Source organism: Amphiura filiformis, chromosome 9, assembly GCF_039555335.1.
Source record: "Amphiura filiformis chromosome 9, Afil_fr2py, whole genome shotgun sequence".
In the NCBI taxonomy this organism is placed as follows: domain Eukaryota; kingdom Metazoa; phylum Echinodermata; class Ophiuroidea; order Amphilepidida; family Amphiuridae; genus Amphiura; species Amphiura filiformis.
Window position 1 is genome coordinate 48,486,582 of NC_092636.1, and position 25,791 is coordinate 48,512,372.

General features: G+C 38.0%; 3 non-coding genes across 3 annotated transcripts; 2 read left to right on the top strand and 1 right to left on the bottom strand.

Annotated features, from left to right (window-relative positions):
• The first annotated feature begins 3,787 nt into the window (after positions 1 to 3,787).
• Positions 3,788 to 3,859, top strand: Trnaq-cug (transfer RNA glutamine (anticodon CUG)). The gene has a single exon. It is a non-coding gene; the product is annotated as a tRNA-Gln (tRNA).
• Positions 3,860 to 13,212: 9,353 nt separating this feature from the next.
• Trnaq-cug (transfer RNA glutamine (anticodon CUG)) lies at positions 13,213 to 13,284 on the top strand. The gene has a single exon. It is a non-coding gene; the product is annotated as a tRNA-Gln (tRNA).
• A 3,614-nt stretch (positions 13,285 to 16,898) lies between these two features.
• Trnaq-cug (transfer RNA glutamine (anticodon CUG)) lies at positions 16,899 to 16,970 on the bottom strand. The gene has a single exon. It is a non-coding gene; the product is annotated as a tRNA-Gln (tRNA).
• Between the last annotated feature and the right edge of the window lie 8,821 nt (positions 16,971 to 25,791).

Below are 25,791 nucleotides of genomic sequence, written 5' to 3' on the forward strand. Positions count from 1 at the left end.
TGGAGCAGTTTGTGAGACCGGGGGCACTTCAATATGAAATGGATATAGGCTAATTGTGTAGGGCTGACACTTTCACAGTAGGGGCATTCGGTGAGAGCAAAATTCAAAAAAATATGTGGTCATTAGGTGAGAGCATGATTTTTGGCATTCGGTGAGAGAAAAATGTAAAAAATATGGGGTCATTGGGTGAGAACATGACCTTTTTTAAATGGAATCTTTCGGTGAGAGCTGAAAAAGTGCCACAGAAACCTCAAACATTGAATTTCAAATGGCTTTGTTTTTTGAAAATAAGTAACAAGATCAGTGATAAATGAAAGTTGCTGTTCAAATTGAGAAATAAAGGGTCTTTGGGTGACAGATCAAATGGAAAAATACGGGGTCTTCGGGTGACAGACCATGTGTTTGTAAACAAATATGGGGTCTTTGGATGACAGCGACGCTGAAAGAGGTGTCTTATTCAGCCCTATATAAGCGTCACCTCCAAAGTGGGAGTGGCCCGAGTTATAGACAACATTCGTACCGAAAATCACTGAACCCGGGGGGGGGGGGTACTCAAGTTTGGTTTTGGTAAGGGACGTGCCGCTGAGAATTTGAAAGTGGACCCATAAATATACCAATTTTTCAAGAAATTTGGACCCATTAATATAGCAAAAGTCAAAATTTTCGGCCGAATTTAACCCAAATTGTCTTAGTTTGGGAAAATTTTGAAAATTTTGGCTAGATTAGGGGAAAATTGGGCTATTTTCACAAACAATTGAGAAAATTTTGAAAAAAGGGCCCATTCATATACCAAAATAGGCTTTGAAAAGGGGGTCATTGATATACCAGAAGGCTGAAAATGCTACCCATGTTTGCGGCACGTCCCCGTATGGTCATTTGTACTGAGTACCCCCCCAGGTCACTGAAATGATTGTCTCTATCGCAAAAGTTAGACCAGATACATTGTCAATGACACTCCAATCACAATGAATAAAAATAGGCATTCGATATTAATGATAGTAATATGTCTCCGTAACTCTAAACCGTCGCGACCCGTAGGTGATTCATAAAAAACGCTACAGGCTTTTCTAAATAGTGCAATATGCAGCATAAATATAGAAGGGAATGCACAACGTGGGCCATCCTGCTTATTATTGGATACATTTTAACACTCACGAACTGTTAATTTGAGAGCTACGTGAAAATCATGAATAACCCCCTTCGGTAATGCGGGTTATTCTCATAACGCCATCGGTTTGAATCAATTTAAATCCTATTACTGCCGCGTTGTTTTTGATACGTCTTTACGCATGCTTACACAGAAACGATGTGGATCGTACCCGGGATCGTACTGCTCATGTTACGCATTTTAACCAAATCCGCGCTTCACTCGTCGATGCGTACATTATATGGATTTGGATATTTCAAGTTAGTTCCAATCGACATGGATTTAAAGGTATCGTATGAATATCCCCTAATAATAAGCCCGAAGTAGGGCGCAAAGAATGCAACGGGTTCATCCGTCTTTATCATTCTACGCAAGTGACTCACTCATTTGCCTTCGTCGTCAAACCCTCAAGTTGTTTAGTTTAACCTAGGCTGTTCTTTATAGGCCTAAGCCGATGCTAGTGATAACATCTTGAATTATTCTTTGGAGTTAAAAATGTGTTTGATTTTAAAGGGAAATATAATCTGTAGATTTTAACAGAGATTGCATTAAGAGGTATTGAAAGCGGCAAATTAGAAGTAAACATAGCGATAATTTAAGCGTCTGAGGATGTGTGTTTTTATATACATTAATTTCCACTAATTTAAGACAAACACGTCGTACATACGATACAAAACATTTAGAAATAAGACGGAAGTACCTCAGAGCACAGTAGGTTAAAACGTGTTAGTTGAGAGCATTTCTTTCTTCCTTTTTATAAGATTTTGGTAGAACTTTGTATTGTTTACATTTTTATTGATTATTTTCATGCATTGTTCGTTTGCTATACCCAGAGAAGATTCATTCATTCATTCATTCATTCATTCATTCATTCATTCATTCATTCATTCATTCATTCATTCATTCATTCATTTATTCATTCATTCATTCATTCATTCATTCATTCATTCATTCATTCATTCATTCATTCATTCATTCATTCATTCATTCATTCATTCATTCATTCATTCATTCATTCATTCATTCATTCATTCATTCATTCATTCATTCATTCATTCATTCATTCATTCATTCATTCATTTATTCATTCATTCATTCATTCATTCATTACATTTATGCGATCAGTTTATAGTCATCCTTAGCTGCAATACAGTTACAAAGTGTAGGGCCTTATTGTATTTTAATAGCTATCTTCAGAAGATAGCAACAAAAGTAGATTACGAATATAATGTAGTATAAATAGCACTTGGATATGCCTGCTTTTCATTTGCCATACATTGCATAACTTGGGTTTAATTTTGCCATTTTAAAAATCTAATAATGAAGAAAACTTATAATGTAGAGCCATTTCTCACCTTAAGGAACTTCGGATAGCAACGTTTGCACAGTATTTTTTGTGGGACCTGAGAGCACATTAGACACACCAAATTGCATTCTCAAAACGAGTAATGTCATCCAGATATCACTGAAATAATTTTGATTTTTTTTTTTTCAATTCGTATTATTCATAAATTAAAAATTCACAAAAACTCATATCGCAAATGTCAAAAAATTAAAGTTATTTGATATCAGAAGTACATTCCTTTGATGTGTCTGATGTGCTCTCATGTCCCACAAAAATGCTGTGTAAACGTAACTATCTGATCTCTAAAAAGATGATAATAAACTATGCGCATGACGCTCTTGTTTTATACCGGTATCATTAGATTCTTTCCTATTCGTTAATTCATTCGTTAATTCATTCGAAAAGGCTCCGAACCTGCAGTGGGATATTTGCTTTATACAGTAACAAAAAGTGATTTTTCATTTACTTTCAAAAATTAAAAGAACCGCTTTTTAGCAAGAACTTTTGTAAGTTACATAGCTGAAGTATATTAATACGAACGTAGTATTGCGATACTATAATATCATGGTATAGCCAAGAATGATTACGTTGAAAAGAGTTCATTTAAGTAATGTAGGTATCAAAGTCCTGCTGAAGTTATGATAGCTACTACAATATCATGTATAGCCAAGAATGATTACGTTAAAAAGAGTTCAAATAAAAATGTGGGTATTAAAGTACTGTATGGAACTATAACTCTATGACCTGAGGAAATGTTCGAAGTTATAAAAGTCAAAACCAATTCAGGGTGCCGACCCATCAATTACCATGTATGATTTCATATTCTTACCCTTGCTCACGGGGAGAAAACAGCATTTTATAGGCATCGGCATCATTATCATTATTTTTCATTTTGAAACCACGCATCATAATTGTGGATTGATGCAAGTATAGCTTCAAGCATTAACGTGGGAGGTGACTGCACCTTTCAGGAAAAAAAAAAGAAAAACCATCATGACGAATTAATTCTTATCATTTTATATTTTCGATGCAAAACGTTTCTGCCTGAATCTTATACTAAAATTAATGTTTTAATAAAGCTGGTAAATGACATAAGAGAACACGTTAAGTTATCATCGTGGCCCAGTCGGCCTTTTTTTTAAAATCTCAAATTGTGTAATAAAACTTGAAAAGCAATATGTTAAATAAATAATTAACCATGTACAGATCATTTTTGTATATTGAACCATAACATAAGCGTACTTGCTCAAATGACATGTATAACGTACGCAGGATACACCGGATAATTATCAGCTGGTCCAATGGTGTAATGGTTAGCACTCGAGACTCTGAATCTCGCGATCCGAGTTCGAATCTCGGTGGGACCTGTTTTTTCTTCTTGCTCATGTTAATCTAGTGTTCCAACATGTTTTTGGACGTTATTAAAACGTTTTATAACCTTTATATAACCCGACAATAAAACTTGTTCTGTGTTTGCTGGGTCATTGCTTTAATTACAGCTGCAGTGGCCACCCAGTAAACTATTCTTATTTACCTCTACTTAATTTGTTCGTTCGTTCGTTCGTTCGTTCATTCATTCATTCATTCATTCATTCATTCATTCATTCATTCATTCATTCATTCATTCATTCATTCATTCATTCATTCATTCATTTTTGAATTTATGCGATCAGTGTATAATGGTCATCCTTAGCTGCAATACAGTTACTAAGTGTAGGGCCTAAACTGTATTTTTAAAAACTATCTTCAGAAGATAGCAACACAAGTAAATTACGAATATAATTTAGTATAAATAGCATAATTTACATAACTTGGTTTAATTTTGCCATTTCAAACATCCGATAATAATAATGGAAACCTACGTAGAGTCACTTCTTACCTTAAAAGTTGATGACGCTAAAAACAATACGCATGATGTTTTATATAATTAGAAAATATCTTTCCTATTCGTTCGTTCGTTGGAAAAGGTTCCAAACCTGCAGTGTGATATATGTTTAATATATAAACCTGCAGTGTGATATATGTTTGATATATTGACAAAAAGCTCACGAGTGATTTTTAATTTATTTCAATAATTAAAAGAATCGTTTTTAGCGGGAAATTGTGTAAGTTACACAACTGAAGTTATGGTAGTAATTGAGACATTACAATATCATAGTATTTTACTGTTCTACTTTATCTTAAACTAAAATTGATTTAATAAACCTGGTGAATGACATAAGAGAACATGTTACTTTATCATCATGGCCTAGTCGGCCTTTTTTTTTTTTAATCTCATGTGTTTGAGTTAAAACACATTAACCATGTGCAGATACGAGCATAGTTTTTGTATATACGAATCCAAATACACGCATTCCTACACCTGACTAGCAGCCTTTAGTTGGGTACTAGCCGTCGGCTACAATGCACTCAAAATGTGAAATGATTCGGCCTTGGCGGAAATATTAAACTGCATTCCATCGCCCGTTTTACACCTTCCGCGAAAACACAGGTAGACAAAAGAATAACACAATACAGTTCCCTTTGACAAAACACACAGCATGGTCTATTTGCTGTTGAAGTGACATAATAATCGGATTAACTACACGCGGTATCTATGCATTGATGTATACTTGCGAACAAAAGGACTCATATGTATGAATAGATGCGACGGGATTACCTGCGGAATTATCTCCATTATATATATTATTAGCTATTATTCTATTAACCCTCATCGTCCTTGCATCTTCTGAAGGTGTTAGGCGGCTTTTATTTGCACAATTGGACGCTCAAAACACCAGGTTGGTGCTAGCGGCTACCCAAAGATGTCCGACCAAATCCTGACCATGACTTGGCTCCTTGGATTCGTCTATTCGCTACTTGCACGGTTCCGCCATTATGCACTATGTGCGGGAGAGCCTCGAACTGGCAGCATACATGAATGGGAATTGAACTAGTCATAACGTTCTGTGTAAGGTTACATAATTCTTCCTTTCATGTATGCTGCCAGTTCGAGGCTCTCCCACATAGTGCATAATGGCGGAACCGTGCAAGTAGCGAATAGACGAATCCAACGAGCCAAGTCATGGTCAGGATTTGGTCGGCCATCTTTGGTTTCCCGCTAGCACCAACCTGGGGTATTGAGCTCCCGATTGTGCAAATAAAAGCCGCCTAACACCAGGGAGAAGATGCAAAGACGAGGAGGGTTAATATAATAATATATACAATAGAGGTAATCCTGTCGCATCTATTCATACATATAGTCCTTTTGTTCATCCATTTGTACATCTATGAATACATGCGACGGGATTACCTGCGGAATTATCTCTATAGTATTATTCTATTAGCGTTGTTGCGGCTCCCGTATGCATATGTACCGTAGATATTGATGAATAGACTTACGGTTAAAAGTCAATCAGCTGTAAAATTTGAAGTAGATTCACGTGCGTGACGCACCACGAATACAGGCTGATATCAATCAATAAATCCCACCGTTAAGTCTTTATAAATTTGACCCTGAAAGTTGTGCCTCATACATCAATAGAGGCCCTGCATGAAATTATCGATTGGCTCCAAACAAAGGATTTGAGCCGGTGTCCTTCACCGTAGTTATGGCGGAGTGCAGTCCATTCAATCAAATGTTGTCATCAACCTATTTGATCGTAGTCATGGTAGTGCAGGGTTATGTGTGTGAGTGAACTGTCACGGTAGATTGCAATCATGCTTTTGTTGAATGCATTTGAGTAGTCCGCCATATTTACGGGATGATACGTCACATGCAAGGCCTCTATTATAGAGCTGGGTGGGTGCTGTCCACTATATCTGTCAGGTTTCAAGGTTTGATAGACACTCATGGTGTTTGAATTGGTCAAGCGTCCTCATTGCTCATAATAATTATTTTATTGATGGAATCGGGGCAAGTTTTTTTAAATATAAAATAGGGTCTTTTGATGATAGTGATGAAATTGGGAACATCATCTAAATCTAATTCCACCCTTTTCCCCCTTCTCTCATCTCCGGCCGGGGCTTTCCCTCCCCCGCTCGCGATTATTTTTTTCGTACATCATATTTGAAAATTATTTCCGTTTTATAATCAAACCCGGAATATAGCAAAACTCTGAAAAATCAACTGATTTTACCACATGCGTTACAAATATATAGGCCTAATTATGATGTACGAAAAATAATCGCCCTGCTCTATCCTGTCCTCGATTTCTTTTCTTCGCCTTTCCTCTCCTCTCCTCTCATCTCCACAGATGTCCGCATTTTTCTCAAACGTTCCTCAAAGCTTAAGTTTTTGGGTAGGCCTACACACCGTCAGTCCAACCCACTGTCAGTCCGAATTTTTAGGGTTTCTAACCCTAACCCTAACACTAACGCTAAACCTAACCCTAAACCTAACTCTAACCCGGACCATAAAAATTCGGACTGACGGTGGTTTGGTCAGCCCCCCCCCCCGCCAAATGGGTTGATCCCCCCCTCCTGAAATTCACTTTGCCCATCTGCGGACTCTGCCATTGTAGTTGGTAACTTCAGTCAAAGGCGGTCAGCCTCCCCCCTCAGCCTAGAGGAAAAGAGGGTGTATGTGTGTGTTTCATGGAGTTGTGTGTGGAGAGAGAAGAAAGGGAGGGTGGGGTGAGAAAGGGACCGGGAGATGAGGGACAGGCGAAGAGGGGAAGGAAAAATTGGATCAAGTTCCCAATAGCGGCACCACTTTCACCAAAAGACCCTTGAAGTTTTATTAACTGAACTAATAATATCGAGTTGGTTCAAATAGTGATAATAATTATTATTATTATGAGAGAGGGGGCGCCTGACCACTTCCAATGACAGTATAATAAGCCCTCTGCTGAATTATATTTAAAAAAGATAAATTAATGAGCAAATCTTTGTTAAAGAAGCCAAGTTATAAATCAACTCACATAATCTCTTCGGTTTTCGTTTGGTAAAATACACAAACAGAAATTGAGTTAAAATAGTGATTATAATATTACATGTATTATGATGAGCGTTTGATCACTTAAAAGATAACTAACCCTACATAGTATATCTATCGGTATTTGGCAGCATGCTTAAGGGATCTAAAATGAGCGTTTATTGCGTTTCGACAGTATTTTTGTGAGACATGAGAGCACCTCGGACCTATCGAATTGCATTTTGAATACGAAGCATGTCTTTCTGATATCAAATAATTTTGATTTTTGAAAATCACAATATAATACAAATTTTATGACAAATTATAAAAATTTGATATTTTTCAAATTTTGATATATAACAGTCCTCGAAGTAAATTATATAAATCTAATGATATATTCTTAAAGTGTATGTAGCAGGGAGGAAAAGCCGACGGTCAATTGAAAATTTTGACCTTTCATATTGAAGATATGGATTTTTTCCTCAAAAGACCTAATTTTTTTGGTGTTTTGGGGAAAAAATCCATATCTTCAATACGAAAGGTCAAAATTTTCAATTGATCGTCGGCTTTTCATCCCACCTACATACACTTTAAGTATAAATCATCAGATTTATAAAGTTTACTTCAAGTACTGTTAAATATCAAAATATCAATTTTAATGATTTGCCATAAAATGTGTATTAAATTGCGAATTTCAAAAATCAAAATTATTTGATATCAGAATGACATTTTTCGTATTCAGAATGCAATTCGATATGTCTGATGTGCTCTGATGTCCCCAAATAAATACTGTCCAAACGTTCATACCCCAGCCCTTAATTGTATTTAAAAAGATAAATTGATGTACAAATCTTGTTTAAAGAAGCCAAGTTATAAATCAACTCACATAAACCCACAATAAAGAACCAGAAATTGAGATAAAAAGACCTTTTGCTCCAATTTTGCGCAAAATGGGTTGATTCACCACCCTGAAATTCACTTCGCCCCTCCCCACCCTTGTACCCCGAAAATGCCTGCCGCCGCCACTGCCCCCCCATCCACCACCTCCCCACCACACCATGGTTAGTTTGCGTAAGGGATTAGAGAGACTGCTCAACTGCACAAGCCCGCTCAGTGTTATGCTAATTCTCTTCATTGTTTTACCCGCAAGTTAGACACTTTAGGTAAAGGTTTACACCCAGTCGCCTTTGGAACAGCGGTTTTATTCAATAAAAGTCAATCAATCGTCGCGATAACGTAGCGACTGAGTTTAAACCTTTACCTAAGGTGAGTAACCTCTTCCGTAACAAACAATGAAGATAATTAGCATAATGCTTTCTTGCGGCGCTCTCTAATCCCTTAACAATGAAGGAACGGAGTAGTCATGGTTCCGGTCATATCCTTTATCCAGAACAATCAAATGTACGGTATCTAACAAAGGAGAATTAGCATATTAACAAAGGATGTACCTAGTAGCCATGGTACCCGTGATGCATAACAATGAAGGTACCGAGTAGTCATGGTTCCGGTCACATCCTTTATCCAGAACAATCAAACGTACGGTAACTAACAAAGGAGAATTAGCATACTAACAAAGGAGGCACATAGTAGCCATGGTACCCGTGATACATAACAATGAAGGCACGGAGTAGCCATGGTTCCGGTCATATCCTTTATCCAGAACAATCAAACGTACGGTAGAAAAATTAGCATACCATCAAAGGAGGCACCTTAGCGGTCATTCACCTAATCCCAGAGAAGTGGGTGTGTTTACGTAAGCCTACTTGTAAGCAGGGGGATGACACTCACCTCATTTGCATGGCAAAATTACCCGTCTCCTCTGCAGCCAATTTGTTTTCGCTCCATCGAAATCAAGCTGGTCACGGAGGAGACTACCTTCCTTTGTGTTTGTTCATTTGTGTATGGAGAGCCTTTCTTGGAGTCCATGACTTAGGCTACTACGCTCTCAGCTAGAGTCCGACGCTGCATTGTACTAGAAATACCTTTTCTGTGAAATCGCTATAGAGCCAATCGGGAACACGTATTCAATTTATAAATATAGCATTAAATTAGTATCACATAGTGGCCTCCGTGCAGTGGAAAACCTTAATTCTTTCATCAAAAAGAAATGAAAATGACCAAAAAACCGGATCCACCTGTACGCCTATAAAATGGGCACAGAAATTTGTCTCAAATATGAATGAATTTTAAGAAACATACGGGATATGATGAACCAATGACCTGACGCCATGATAGCAGGATCTATTAGTTGTTTTATATACAATGCATATACCGTGTTGTCATAATACCAATATTTGGCATAATATATAACGACTAATATTTAGTATTGTAAATATGCAGTTCATATGCACAAACGAACACTGATCTTTATGATATTCAGGTTGTTGTACATCTCATATAACATGTCATATAGGAGGTCATATGTGTTGACCTTCTCCTATTGTATTTGTTCATCTGTGTATGGAGAGGATTAGCGCCATTAAACGCCATTAAAACTCCATCAGCATTAGGGCGTAGTTCAGTGAACTCACCAGATTGCTATTCCAAGTACTTTGATAAATACAGATAATATGTATTGATGGGTCGAGGCGATTGCATTGAAAACCTAATACATTATTCATAACAGTTACGTAATCAATCGATAGTGCGGACACTTTTCATTTGCAAACCACCAAAATTCGTGATCTTTTAGCGTTGGAAAAGAAACCACGTGAATAGAGTGCCCTCTCAAGAATATCAACTCTCTGTTGTAAGTTCACTCCCGGGAGAGGAGCGAGTGGAGGTGAGAGGGAATGAGAGAAACGGGGTGGGTGGATTGGGGCCATATGTGGGAGAGAGAAGAAAGGGAGAGAGAGCAGATAAGGAAGGGGGATGGACTGGGAGAGGAGGAAGAATTAATGTTACAGGAGGGAAGCGGACTCTGCCATTGTAGTTGGTAACTTCAATCAAAGGCGGTCAGCCCCCCCCCCGCCCCCGCCTAGAGTGAAAGAGGGTGTGTGTGTGTGTATTTCATGGAGTTGTGTGTGGAGAGACTGAGAAGAAAGGGAGGGTGTGGTGAGAAAGGGACCGGGAGATGAGGGACAGATGAAGAGGGGAAGGGAAAATTGGATTAAGTTCCCAATTGCGGCACCACTTTCACTAAAATACCTTTGAAGTTTTGTTAACTGAACTCATAATATCGAATTGGTTCAAATAGTGATACCCCGGTAATAATAATTATTATTATCAGGAGAGAGAGAGAGAGAGAGAGAGAGAGAGAGATCAGTGGCGTACCGTGGCCGCCCCTACCCCGGGGGCTGAAGAAAATTAAATTTTGGCGTCCCTTCCTCAAACAGCCCGAAAAGGAGGTCTGAAAAAGTGTCGAGCAAAAAAAAAAGAAAAAAGAAAAAGCGTTAGCTTTTAGCGCCCTAAAACAAATGTATAGTACCATTTTTTCCAAGTTTTTTATACTATTTAAAATTTGTTCGCCCTTTTTTCTTTACTAATTCTTTTTGCCGCCCCTTCTTCTTTTTGCCGTCCCTTCTTCCGCCGCCCTTCTTTTTGGCCGCCCTACCTTGACCCCGGGGGCTGGCGCCCCAAAAGCCGCCCCCCAAATACTCGCATGGAGAGAGGAAAGAGAGGGGCGCCTGACCACTTCCAATGACAGTATAATAAGCCCTATATATCAGTATTTGGCAGCATGCTGAATTCTATTTAAAAGATAAATTGATGTGCAAATCAATCTTGTTTAAAGAAGCCAAATTATAAATCAACTCACATAACCCCGTTTGTTTTCGTTTGGTACAATAAACAACCAGAAAGTGAGATAAGAAAAACTTTTGGCTCCAATTTTGCGCAAAATGGGTTAATTCTACCCACCCCCTTAAATTTCCTTTGCCCCCTCCCCCCCCTTATCCCCCCGAAAAATGCCTGTCGCCGCCACTGCCCCCCCAACATTCCCCACCTCCCCACCCCACCACTTATATGGTTAATTTGCGTAAAAGATTAGATAGACTGCTCAGCTGCGCAAGCCCGCTCAGTGTTATGCTAATTCTCTTCATTGTTTTACCCTACAGGTTAGACACCTTAGGTAAAGGTTTACACCCAGTCGCCTTTGGAACAGCGATTTTATTCAATAAAAGTCAATCAATCGTCGCGATAGCGTAGCGACTGAGTTTAAACCTTTACCTAAGGTGAGTAACCTGTTTCGTAACAAACAATGAAGAGAATTAGCATAACAAGCGGCTTGCGCGCTCTAATCCTTTACGGAAACTAACAATGGAGGCACGGAGTAGCCATGGTTCCGGTGTTATCCTTTATCCAGAACAATCAAATGTACGGTATCTAACAAGGAGAATTAGCATATTAACAAAGGATGTACCTAGTAGCCATGGTACCCGTGGGGGTACCCGTGATACATAACAATGAAGGTACCGAGTAGTCATGGTTCCGGTCATATCCTTTATCCAGAACAATCAAACGTACGGTAACTAACAAAGGAGAATTAGCATACTAACAAAGGAGGCACATAGTAGCCATGGTACCCGTGATACATAACAATGAAGACACGGAGTAGTCATGGTTCCGGTCATATCCTTTATCCAGAACAATCAAACGTACGGTAACTAACAAAGGAGAATTAGCATACTAACAAAGGAGGACCTTAGCGGTCATTCACCTAATCCCATAGAAGTGGGTGTGTTTACATGTTCGTTTAATTTCGAAAGTAACTTGCGAGTGTGTCCACACAAGACGTTGGCCTACTTGTATCACTCCCGGGAGAGGATAGAGTGGAGGTGAGAGGGAATGAGAGAGACGGGGTGGGTGGGTTGGGGCCACGTGTGGGAGAGAGAAGAAAGGGAGAGAGAGCAGATAAGGAAAGGGGATGGACTGGGAGAGGAGGAAGAGTTAATGTTACGGGAGGAAGGGGACTCTAGCATTGTACTACATCCCTTCGGTTTTTATTTAGTACAATAGAAATCGAGATAAAAAAAATACCTAATTTACCTAATACCTAAAATACCAAATACATATAGGCGGCGCCGCGGGGGGGGGGCATGGGAGAAAATTAGTTGATTTAGCCCCCTCCCTATGCCCCCGAAAAAAATCCTGGCCCGCCATTGTTTATGACATAGTACACACAAAATTATGCAAATGTAAACTTGTGGCGCCAATTTTGAGCAAAAGTTGTCTACCCCACCCCAGACATTCACTTTGCCCCTATCCCCGAAAGAGAAATTCATGCCGCCCCCACTACCCCCCCCCCTCTTCTTGAGAGGAGCCTGAGAGAGGGTGGAGATATTAGACCTACTATTATATATGTATCGATGCACAAACCACAAACCCTCTCATTGTTATGTGTATATATACTTTGGATTCGATTTCAAGTGGGATTTATTGATTGATATCAGCACGCTCTTCGTGGTGTGTCACGCATATTGAGTACTTCAAATCATACAGCTGATTGACTTTTAACCGTAAGTCTATTCATCAAAATCTACGGTGCATATGCATACGGGAGCCGCAACAACGCTATTAACCCTCCTCGACCTTAGCTAGGTGTAAGGCGGCTTTTATTTGCACAACTGTTGGAACTGTATTGTAACTTAAATCAATCTTTTGTCTACCTGTGTTTTCGCGGAAGGTGTAAAACGGGTGATGGAATGCAGTTTAACATTTCCACCAAGGCCGAATCATTTCACATTTTGGATGCATTGTAGCCGGCGGGGACCCAACTAAAGGCTGCTAGTCAGGTGTAGGGATGCGTGTATTTGGATTCCTCTATACCATTGATATAATTGATATCATGATGTACAACGTAGATGATAAGCATGATAAGTGGCAGCTGGTCCTATGGTGTAATGGTTAGCACTCGAGACTCTGAATCTCCCGATCCGAGTTCGAATCTCGGTGGGACCTCATTTTTTCTTGAATTTTCTTGTTCATTTTGTCAATTCTATTTAAGGGATGGGGTATGAACCTTTGGACCGTATTTATTGTGGGACATTAGAGCACATCAGACATCGAATTGCATTCTGACTACAAAGAATATCCTTCTAATTTAAGGTGACGACTGTATCATAGTTTTATTAGTCTTTTATGAACAATATTTGGAATAATTCGTCATGTTGTGGATAAAAGTATTACATTTTAATTTTGTACGCGACATTTGTATAGAACTATATTATGGCGGGGGAAATGTGACATGTGCACGTGTTATTTAATTAGTTTTTGCTTTATCGCTCTGTCAATTAAATTGATAGATATTCGTATATTAATTTGATGGTGTATAAACCAAAAACGACATTAAAAGCGCCGACAAATATGACTGTTGTGTCATTAATCATTCTCTGGTAGATAAACGAGACATAACATCATGAACATCAATTAAATATGCCTATTCATCAGGTTTTTATCTGACAGAAATCCATTTCTGTGTCGTCTTTTGACATGTTTCTATAATATCGATAGAAAAGTACATTACCTCTTACTATTTTATTACTGCACATGATGGCATATTACTTTTACACGGTTGGGAAAACCTTATTATTGACGTGTGCTTTGGTGAATTGATTTGCCTTCAAAAACTGATAATATTGGTAGTAAATTGACCTATATTGGATTCAAAAATTGGACAGGTTCCCTGAAGCATAATGTCTAGCTAGTTCAGAATGTTATGTATTATTGGACCGGACAATAGCAGGTCGCTTGATGGCTTCAATGCTGGGCAAAGTTTTGTCCCAGTTTTGCTTGCTAGAAGCTCGCTCTTTCACTCTCTCAACCTCTATATGTTAGACATACAAGGTTTCAATATTAGCATCTCCTTGTATAGTGTAGGAAATTAAAACCCTGGATTTAAAATGGATAGAAAGCCAAATGCTGCTCTTGCTATACTTTGCTATATTGACGTCAATGAGTTGTTTTGTTGTTGTTTTGTATTTTATTTACTGATTATGATTTATATACGAGTAGAGTTTTTAGACACTGTTTGCTCGTGATGCCAAGGGCAGGGCGTACGCCCTGTATAAACAACAATGCGTTACCTTAATCGGAACTGACTTCGAGTCCTTTGTCCGTAATTCAGGGGCAGCCATGGATAGAGGGCGTAATTGTTATCAAAGAGTGTTCCTCCATTAGGCATCGAACCGGGAACCATATTACTTTTACCAATGCACCACGCTGCTTTTGCATTTCCTTTTGTTATTATGTACTCATTATCATGATTTTTCCATATGTTATCGAAATCATTTAAATAAATAAATAATTTAAATAAACAAGTAATTTAAATAAATAAATAAATAAATAAATAAATAAATAAATAAATAAATAAATAAATAAATAAATAAATAAATAAATAAATTTCGATTCGATCACGCAGTTCAGCATAAATCCCGTTATCATATATATATTGCAAGTTCTGGAAATAAAGTATATGAATGTATATAGATTAGGCTATACCTTTGAAGTTATAAAAGTATTATTTTTTAGCTTTAAAACTGAATTCTGAAATAGTCAATGACTTCTAGCTTTAAATAGCGACAATGAACATGAACAAAATTATAAGAAGTTTCAGTGCATGTCAAGTGGTCAAAAAATAATATTTTTTCGGTATGGTTCACACCCTTAATAGAATTTCAACCTATTTACATTAACACCGAGTTAATTTATTATATAGAGAATTGCAAATCCATACGCAGTGGTAATCAAATGAGAATAATTTAATAATTCTTCTTTTAAAGATGTTCTCATTTTTGCAAATGCATATTTATTCATTTTCATGACGCTTGGTGAACGAGCTATGAATAAATTGTCGTCGCTTTTAAGTGAATATGTAAATAATGTTATACATTAAGGAATTCCAATCGATGAGGTGAAAGTTCAGAAACCCAATATGGTCTAGAGTCTTATTAATGCACGTTATTGAGAAGGCAGTACACATCCAAAAGAACACCATAGAAATGATGCAATTGAATTTCACTTCAAAGAATATGGGTAGGCCTAGACCCTACTTCTGATGACGCCTTATTTCTTTCTTTTTTTAAATTATTATTTGATGGCGGTTGATTTAATATTCTGGAAAGCTATACACAAACAGGTACTGATTTGTAAAACACGTACACATCCTTCAACAACCACCCCTATTTGACTTGTTCACTAACACAGTCAAACGCACCCCTACTAGTAAAATAAATGATCACAGAAATAGAGCACAATTTGACCAAATCCGTGTCCAATTTGACCCACTATTGCCGATTTGCCGTGGGGAGGGGGGCTTGGCATCAGCTCCTGACGGGGCTGGGCTGTTGGACTCGAGCTGCCGAACCCTTATCAGGACCCATATGTAATGTATAATACCACAACAAATAAAATACCCGCGATAAAACATCATAACCGTTAACATTTGATATTATACAAATATATACTGCCATGAGAGGTTCTGGTTAAAACTATGGGCCCGAGGTGAGATCAATAGTATTAATTGATCTCAACGAGGGACCATAGTTTTAACCAGAACTTCGAATAAAGGCAGTATATATTTGTTTTATATACTTCATTAATATATTCTTTGTTTATTGATTGGTTAAAAGAAAAATTATTTGACGTTTGGACTCTCCAGCTTCTATCCTGAGTGAACAGCATGACCAATTTAAGCACAACCTATATTTTTTGCCCTTCAAAAAAATCGAATAGGCTAAAATCAGGCTAACCAATTACAGCAGCGCGAAATCACGCTATGGCAGTTTTGCGTGCGTGAACTGTTCCGTCGCATCAAATGCTCGCACGCGGAAGGCATGGCCAAAAGTACTATTTACGGCTTGGAGGTACTATTTACGGCTCATCCGGGACATTGCAAATACTATTTACGGCTTAGAGGTACTATTTACGGATAGGAGTACTGATGGTAGAACTATTTTTGGTCATGTGATCCACTTTTAACTAATCAATGAACAAGAATATATTAATGAAGTATATAATATGGTCTATACGCTTTTTCAAATAATCTACATATTTAAAAAAAAAATACCACGAATGTAAAATTGATAACAATTGGCAACATTATTATATTAACTTACATGTAATCATAATCATTTATTTTCCATCATAAAAACACAAATAAACACAGAAAAAACAGATGGGGAAGGAGCAACTAAAAGCAAAAAATGCCTGAAAATAGCTGCACCCCATACATACTATAGTTGCAAATAAAACACACAACCAAATTCTACAAACCTCGCATCTCACACACAGCACCCACGTCGAAAGCATGAAATAGATACATTATAATTACATAAATTAATTTTTAAATATAAACAAATACATAAACGTGTAGAGTACATTAGAACATATTTTACATAATACCTAATCTAAGAAGACAATAAAGATTTTAGATTTGTTTTAAATTGACCCAGTGAATTAGAAATTTTAATTTTATTTGGCCTAATACATTGTTACTAATCTGTTATCTTTATTATTATTGCTATCAATAAAAATACAATGATATTTAATGTATATTATAAGGACAAACAAATATAAGGTCCCACCGAGATTCGAACTCGGATCGCGAGATTCAGAGTCTCGAGTGCTAACCATTACACCATGGGACCGCTCGCTGATGTATCTTAAATAAATATGCAAACTACTTATGTGCTGTGTTGCGGTTTTCGTGTGGGGGTGTGGGGTGGGGGCTCGACTGGGAGTTACCGTTAACAAAATACTAAAATTTCTATGGGGTGTATATTTATAATATTTTTGTATGTACATTGTAACTAATGTAATGTATAGGCCTACACAAATGTACCCGGCATTGCTCTAGTCTTGGGCCAAAAAAAGATGTTTGTTTGCCCTCAACCGACCGACCCTAATTTTGGAAATCAGAAAAAAGGGTTTTTTCTATTTACTGTACAAAAGAATAACTGAAAAAGTTTTTTTTTCTTGTCAAATTTTTGCATTCTGAAGATATATAAAAAAAAAAGTACTTTAGAGCTTCTTTTCAACATTTTAGTTGTTTTGTAATGTTAGGTGATTCATTTTGACATCAAAATTGTCTGATTTTTCATATTTTGAGCCTTAATTTTAAACAAACAGTAGAATTTGCTGGGTAATTAAAAAAAAAAAAGGAAATCCCGACCCAATTTTTAAAATTCAGTTGAGGGCAAGCAAACAATTTAGTTTTTTTGTTTTTTTTTCCATCATGTTTCAACGTCATGATGCTGCCCTATCCTTACAGACCACCTCTCACGTACTTCCTGTCAGCTTCTTACCTATCCAATGTCTTTGAATGATTTATCGCACCTAAATCTGCAATTAATACTCGATCGCTTTTTGCAGAAAGCGAATCGGACGCATGCTCGGAAGACAAATATAACGTCGTTTTTGTCCAATGAGTATGCGTGCGATTCGCCTTTCTGTAAAAGCGATTGAGTCTGGTAATAGAAACATTATAGAAAATATTAGCAGCATCACAACACGCGAGCTTAATAAACACTAACTTGAATTAGCTCGCAACTAAATGAACAGCTGTAGGTCCTTAGTGTAATGTACTTTTTTTACCCCCATTAATCAATTTAATGACTAATTAGTAAATTTTTTGACATAGATTAATGTTTGCAACACGACATTTATTGAGCAAAAATATAAGGTCTGTAAAAATGAAGTTGAATTTTACATATAATACCGTAGAAACCCGTCTACAAGGAATAGTGGCGACTGTGATGATAGCATATTTCACGCTAGCGCCCTCCACAATATTATATCATTATGGAATTTGAGCAAATCATTTACCGACACAAGCAGGTATACAATGTATTATTTTATCTTTATTTCGCATCTCACGAGCATAGCTCACTTGGCAAGGCATAAGACTTTGGTTCTTTAGATCGGAAGATGGTGAGTTCGAGCCTCATCACGGTTACACAAACTTTTATAAACTAAATATTGTTCAAACTTTTCATTTATATTTTCTTGCATTTTCTAAAGACTCCTTTCGTGATCATTTTTTTTTCATATTTAGTTTAATTTATTCTATTGTTTTTCTTTTATTGTTTCTTTTCTTTGTCTTTTTTTCTTGCTTAATTTGATTTTTTCTTTATTTTTCTTTGATTCATATAATATTGGCAGGATAAGGAGAGGAGGGAACTAAAGACCCATTCAGTGATTTACTCATCCGGACGATCGTAAAAATCATCAAAATTCACCTTTGTCATTGTCATAGATGTGGTAACATAGCCTGCTAGTGGTTCAGCAGAAAACCGTGTGACACATAATATACATTTGGCTACATTTTATTATACGATAAATACGAATTTATTAAACATGGTAACAAATATTCTCTAGCAGATCGGTTATACGATGGAACTGGTAGGCATAGGCCTATTATAAATTCGGGATATTAAATATCTTCCTGACGAGACAGATCTGCGCATGTGGTCAAAGACGATTCCCATTCGCTACTTGCACGGTTCCGCCATTATGCACTATGTGCGGGGAGAGCCTCGAACTGGCAGCATACATGAATGGGAATTGAACTAGTCATAACGTTCTGTGTAAGGTTACATAATTCTTCCTTTCATGTATGCTGCCAGTTCGAGGCTCTCCCCGCACATAGTGCATAATGGCGGAACCGTGCAAGTAGCGAATGCGATTCCTTACTAGCCACAGACCGTCCGCTGGAATTAGTTGAACATGAACCATTCGCTATGGCTGTTGGTCGGACCTCTCATCTCTCCACATCGATTGTGACCTATTAATCCCCGACATTGCCCTTATGATTTTGTTTTGTTTTTGTTTTTGGTTGATTTGTATGGCGCTTTCAACTACTGAGGTTATTTGCGCCAGTACTCACTCCTTTGTCAAGTTGCACCTGTATAACTCCATTCAGTCACAATACGTAGTTTTCTGCTTCACTGCATCCAAGTTATTTCTATCTTCTTTATGCCACGCTCGTTGTATTTCCCCTGCTGTATATGCTCGTACAAAAAATGTAGATTTTTCCTCTGTCTGCGTGTTAAAAACCAAACGGTGTCTCTTCAGAGTCACACCAGGCTGAGTCAGCCGAGGAAGGGCTAAAACGTGGTCAAATTACTTTGCATGATCCTACGCTAGCTTGACTTCCTCGCATCCAAGCCTGTTCCCCAGAGCCCAAGTTAGCGTTATCCATCCGACACCACGTGGAGGTTTGGGTTGAGTTGCCCGCGAGCAATTACTTTGCCAGCTCTACGGACCTTGCCGGACTTGCCCTTATGAACTCACATCCTCCTGTTTTATTCCAATACGCTGGCGAAGTTACGTAATAATCGGATTAACTACCATAGCAATAGGTGAAAACAATTGTTGAATATACACCAATCCGAGAAGCGTTTACTGTATTTGGCCCTCTATTGACGGCAACACAGATGTACCAGAGCGGAGATTTAATTCGTAATTCAATACTCATGATTGTGTATTGAATATCACTGTTGTGTACAATTCCCGGGTACAATTCTGTATAGCACACAATAAATAATGGATGGAACCCCCGACCTCGGGACACCGCAGTTTTACATCGGGGACACCGCAGTAATGGCGAAGTCGGATAGGTGTATACCGCGTTATACACTGATACGTTCAGGCGGTACCTCTTCATTGAACCATATCATGCTGCACCTGTAAGATTAGTATCTTTGAAAAGACCAGTATTGTATTCAATCCAGATGATGGTGGATGCGATATCGCTATTTTGACGTCGCCATTGGATTAACACATAATCATGAAATCTTCACAAACAATTCTAAATTTGTTATGTGGTGTCAAAGCAAAATTATCTTACTCTAAAACCGTTGGGGTTCTGCAAAGTACCCCACTGCAAGTATGTTAATTGTCCATTTATAATCGCTAACCGTGTATTGTGAATGGGGCTGTCAGCCCTGTATCTTCGCCAGCCTCGTACGTCCGTGTTGCGTGTCCTATGCCGCCTGATTCAATCTATGATTGCAGACATACACAGTACAGGTGATGAGTGTAACCTGCTTGTAGCGCAGCGCGATATGTTCAAAATTGTTTTCACCTATTGCTATGGTAATTAATCCGATTAATTACGCAACTTCACCAGCGTATAATGGCCGAATAAATTCTGACCATCACTTGGCTTGTTGGATTCGTCTATACTACAATTCGCTGTCGAAGTGACGTAATAATCGCAATAACTACCATCAAGCAGATTGCACTAATCACCCGCGCGTATGTCACCAAACATAGATTGAATACCACTCTTTTCATAAATACTAATCTTACATGGCGAGTGATTAGCATTTCTTTGACAACTATGGTTTAATGCATAGGTGCCACGTGAACGATGAAGTGCAGGGCTATATATTCGAAATTGTATTCATCAATTGCTATGGTAGTTAATCCGATTAATTACGTCACATCGACAGTGTATGTCCATTCCCTCATTTCAAATATTAAGTTTTGGTTTCTCTTTTGTTTAGAAACCAAAAATCAAGGGATTAAAAAGTAGAGCTGATCTGGTTTGCAATCCATTAGGCGGAGGCGCCGTGTTTAATGTTAGCTTTGGCCTACCCGGCTTTCCCGGGTAGGAATTAATGGCCTCTAATGAATCTGACCCTGTTCTGTCAGTATCTGTGACATGAAACCCGTGGCACACAGATTAAGTTTCACCATATGGTTTCACTCATCAAACTGCAGTGTGCACAACCATGCATATGCCATGCATGGTACTGTGCAATATGATATCTGTGATCAAAGCACACAAGCAAGGTCCAAGGATTTGCGCACTGTGCAATGTGATACGGTGACCAAACCACGCATGGAAGGGCCAAGGTTTTGCGCTTGCACAACAGATGACCGCTACGATGGAATATTCCTACAAGGCATGCTTGGTTTACCCACAAAGATATGGCTATACACGTGATACAAGGTTACAACTTATCCATAGTCGAATAAAATTCAACTTGAAACTTCATAAATCTTCTCATATTCCTCAGTATTATACGATTATGACTTTATCCGGGAAGAATACACGTCTTATCACACATGCAGCTAATCATTTATTCAAACCTGCCGTACCTGCGTAACTAGTGAAATCGCCTTAACATAGATTATAATTTTTCTGAATTTATAAAGTGAGACTAGATTAAACTTATAAGAAATTAGAGAACAAATACAAGTGGCAATGGTGCTTATGAAGTCGGGTTATTTAATTTAAATGGTAAGCAATGATTTTGAAATTTGTGACCCGTGCTAGACATTTGTTTTTTACATTAAATTACCTTTATTTACAATGTCCTATTATAGGCCTATGTTTGAATAATTTCTCATTGAAAAACGGAGCTCAAAAAATTACAGACTGCTTTAAGCTGCAATGAAGGAGTTTTTATATGGAAATATTTCGGGCCAAAAGTATGACGGCCTTTTTCTCCGGGCTGAGTTTACATTGAAATTTGCTAGGCAAAATCGTTTGCTTATTTTATCAATTTTGATTGAGTACTTCACAAATTATTGTACTAAAGTGTAGCTGGGTTTGGATTTTAATCTGATCTTACATGCTCACTTTATCATGATCAATTAATAAGAAATGAAAATCCTCTGTCGAGGCGATTTCACTTTTCGTCATGTTTAGGCCTAAGTTTCGAAAAACCCTGCTCTGTATTTTAAACTTCCCGGTTCTATACGCAGACTCTTGTAGAAAGTTAAGTTCAATATTTCAAAATAACCCTGGTACAAGTTCGAACCTCCACGAATTTGGAATGTATAGATGTTATTTCACAACATTAGTGTTTGTAGTGGATATTTTCGGGGTTCTTATAAAATTTGCATTAAAACGCATGGTAATTCAAATTTTCGATGGCGTCATCATATCCACTTTCTGTTATTAGTGTTAACAGTTCCTTCTGTACATTAATTTTCACTACAGCTACAAAGACACAAATTTAAAGTCGCATCCCTTTCTTGCTCCCCTTTGTATATTAAGTCCACATCCTTTCTATTATGGTATTAACATACAGGAAAATGAAAGGCTTAGGCCTACATCAAATTAACTGAACTGACACGGTTAAATTTTAACATGGAAATTATAGTTCATAGTTAGATGCTCTGGCTAGCACGATCCCGGTCCCCTTTCTCATTGTTGTAATAACTGATGTTCAATTCATTGGTACAGCTTCAACTATCGGCTAAGTCTGCATCCGTTTCTCCCTCCACTTTCTATACCATGAATACGACACTTATAGCAGCGGATAAGTTGTATATAGGCCTGCAACAAATAAAAGGGTGCGGTCTCGGGTTTTAATGTGGAATTTCTAGATCGGTCATGATGTTCATAGATACGATACTATAGCTCGCACCCCATTCTCGCACCACTTTCTGTTTTTCAGTACAGTACAAATCTGGTCTCAGGTACAAATTATGTGTGACTTTTCTTTACAGCTAGCTACAAAAACACACATTTAAAGTCGCATCCCTTTCTCGCTCCCCTTTGTATATTAAGTTCATATCCTTTATATGTGACCGTACAGCACGAATGAGCCGTAAATTCCCTAAATTGTATTCTGAGTTACAGCGTAAAATGTGTACGAATGTTGTATTCAATGTCGTTGAAGGAGCAAAGTTTAACAAACTATAACCCCGCTTCTGGGTATCGTTTGAAGTCAAATGATATACCATTTTAAAGCTTATGATGTATATTTGTTAAACATGAAATAAAACAAAATTGACCGGGAGAGGAATTTACGGCTCATTCGCCGTGAACGGTCACATATTATGATATTCACAGGAAAATGAAAGGCACATAGACCTACATCAAATTAAACTGACACGGTTAATTTTAACATGGAAAATCTAGTTCATAGTTAAGCTATGATAGGGCTAGCACGAACCCGCTCCGCTTTCTTAAATGGTTCTGGTGATATCTTGTTCAATTCATCAAGGAGTCCAAAGTTCCCATGGTTGCATAGGCCTGGAGCAAATGTAAGGATGGAGCAAATGAAAGGGTGTAGTCTCGGATTTTACCGCCGAATTCTAGTTCGGTCATGATACGATAGCTCGCACCCTTTTCTCGCACCACGTTCTGTTAACTAGACTGCAGTTTCTTCTGTACATCAATTTTCACTACAGCTACAAAGACACAAATTTAAAGTCGCATCCCTTTCTCGCTTCCATCCATTTGTATATATTTATTAAGACAAATCCTTTAACATAGAAATTCTTGTTCATAGTTAGATGCTCTAACTATGATAGGACTAGCACGATCCCGCTCCCCTTTCTGGTATTGTTGTAATAATAATTAACTTGTTCAATTCATTGGTGCCCATTCTGTACAGCTCGCTCCCCTTTCTACTACCATGAATACCTCACTTAGCAGCGGATGAGTTGCATATAGGCCTGCAACAATAAAAGGGTGCGGTCTCAGATTTTTATGCCGAATGTTTTAGATCGGTCATGATGTTCATAGACGTGATAGATATGATACTGTTATAGCTCGCACCCCTTTCTCGCACCACTTTCTGTTACTAAGCTGCAGTTTTTTCAGTACAAATTATGGGTGACTTTTCTTTACAGCTACAAAGACACAAATTTAAAGTCGCATCCCCTTTTCGCTCCCCATTGTATATTAAGTCCATATCCTTTCTATTATGATATTAACATACAGGGAAATGAAAGGCATTATAGGCCTACATCAAATTAAACTTTGTTAAATTTTAACATGGAAAATCTAGTTCATAGGGCTAGCGCAAACCCGCTCCCCTTTCTTAAATGGTTCTGGTGACATCTTGTTCAATTCATTAAGGATTCCCTTTTCTGTACAGCTACAACTATCGCATCCCTTTCTCGCTCCCCTTTCTATTACCATGAAGGGACATGAATACGACACTTAGCACCGGAAAAGTTGCAATGGTTGCATAGGCCTGGAGCAAATGAAAGGGTATGGTCTCGGATTTTACCGCGGAATTCTAGTTCGGTCATGATGTTTATAAATACGATAGCTCGCACCTTTCTCGCACCACTTTCTGTTAACTGCAGTTTCTTCTGTACATTAATTTTCACTACAGCTACAAAGACACAAATTTAAAGTCGCATCCCTTTTTCGCTCCCCTTTGTATATGAAGTTCGTATCCTTTCTATTATTATATTAACATACAGGAAAATGAAAGACTTTAAGGCATACATCAAATTAAACTGACAAGGTTAAAATTTTAACATAGAAATTATAGTTCATAGTTAGATGCTTTAGCTATGATAGGGCTAGCACGATCCCGCTCCCCTTCTCGTCTTGTTGTAATAATAACTTGTTCAATTCATTGGTGCCCTTTCTGCACAGCTACAAATATCGCATCCCTTTCTCGCTCCCTTTACAATGAAGGCACCGGAAAAGTTGCCATGGTTGCATAGGCCGGGAGCAAATGAAAGGGTGTGGTCTCAATTTTACCGCGGATTCTAGTTCGGTTATGATGTTCATAAATACGACAGCTCGCACCCCTTTGTCGCACCACTTTCTGTGAACTGCAGTTTCTTCTGTACACTAATTTTCACTACAGCTACAAAAACACAAATTTAAAGTCGCATCCATTTCTCGCTCCCCTTTGTATATTAAGTCCATATCCTTTCTATTATGATATTAACATACATTATAGGCCTACATCAAATTAAACTGAAACGGTTAAATTTTAACATGGAAAATCTAGTTCATAGTTAAGCTATGATGTGGCTAGAGCGAACCCGCTCCTCTTTCTTAAATGGCTCTGGTGACATCTTGGTTCAATCATTAAGGATTCCCTTTTCTGTACAGCCACAACTTTCGCATCCCTTTCTCGCTCCCCTTTCTATTACCATGAAGGGACATGAATACGACACTTAGCACCGGAAATGTTGCAATGGTTGCATAGGCCTGGAGCAAATGAAAGGGTATGGTCTCGGATTTTACCGCGGAATTCTAGTTCGGTCATGATGTTTATAAATACGATAGCTCGCACCCCTTTCTCGCACCACTTTCTGTTAACTGCAGTTTCTTCTGTACATTAATTTTCACTACAGCTACAAAGACACAAATTTAAAGTCGCATTCCTTTCTCGCTCCCCTTTGTATATGAAGTTCGTATCCTTTCTATTATTATATTAACATACAGGAAAATGAAAGACTTTAAGGCATACATCAAATTAAACTGACAAGGTTAAAATTTTAACATAGAAATTATAGTTCATAGTTAGATGCTTTAGCTATGATAGGGCTAGCACGATCCCGCTCCCCCTTCTCGTCTTGTTGTAATAATAACTTGTTCAATTCATTGGTGCCCTTTCTGCACAGCTACAAATATCGCATCCCTTTCTCGCTCCCCTTTTACAATGAAGGCACCGGAAAAGTTGCCATGGTTGCATAGGCCGGGAGCAAATGAAAGGGTGTGGTCTCGAATTTTACCGCAGATTCTAGTTCGGT